We start from the raw sequence: 1010 nt of genomic DNA on the forward strand, positions 1-1010 counted from the left end.
GTCCTGGTCCGGTGCCATAGTTCTTGAATTTATGCATAGTAGTTAAGCGCCTCAGAAAAGAAAAAAAAAAAGACAATCCCTGCTGAGAATGCAGCCCTCCTACTTGAACCTCACTACCTAATTGCAGATGTATTTGGAGCTGCTTGTGGTTCTGTTGAAAATGAAATGCACTTTGCACATTTCCAGAGGTGCTTTCTTATTACTGCTGTATATTCTAGGTCTGAACGTTGCACAGAAAACAGAATATGGGGTTGAGAGCAAAAGCAGAATGAGCCGCCATCTCAACATTGTTTCTGGATGGATATGTTTTCTGTACAATATACATATTAGCAGGGGAGCTTTAAGTCACCAGAAGCAATAGTAAACTATATTTAATTCCCAAGAGATTTACTCTTCCAGTGTTTCTCAGACCCCATGAGGGAGAACATAAAAACCCGAACACTGAAATGCAGAAGCTCCAGTCATTCCACATTGGAAAGATAAATTCCAAAGAGTAAGAGAGAATTTATTTCTGGGCAGTAGAAAGAGGTTATAGACAGATAAACGAGGTGGATTTTAAGGTTAAGCATGATGACTCCTTGGGCTTTAAACTTTTCAACCTTGCAACACTGCTTTGAAACACAGCTGTTTCCAATCAGGAAACCAAACACAGATTAGACTGACTTTTGACTTGCTACAGCACAGGAGTCCTGGTATCAGTCGGGCTACAGAAAGTAAGTCATTTCATTTCTGGGGAAATGTTATGAAACATGGGCTTCTGTTTCATCCAATTCAAAGGGGATTCTTTCTGGAACTATGTTTGTAAAAATAGTATTGTTTCTAGGCATGTTGGAAAATTGGTAAGACCTTAAAAGACTACATGGGCATTTTTTAAAACAGTGAACTAAATATTCTGTAGATTTCCCCAAACATGGGTTTTATGAGGTCTGAAATGCATTGCAACAATAAACCGCTTTGGAATAATAATAATAATAATATCCTAGCCCACTGCTTTTTGACATTCCCCATTT

The sequence above is a fragment of the Varanus komodoensis genome, unplaced genomic scaffold (genome assembly GCF_004798865.1).
Source record: "Varanus komodoensis strain SLA01 unplaced genomic scaffold, ASM479886v1 scaffold56, whole genome shotgun sequence".
Taxonomy (NCBI): Eukaryota; Metazoa; Chordata; class Lepidosauria; order Squamata; family Varanidae; genus Varanus; species Varanus komodoensis.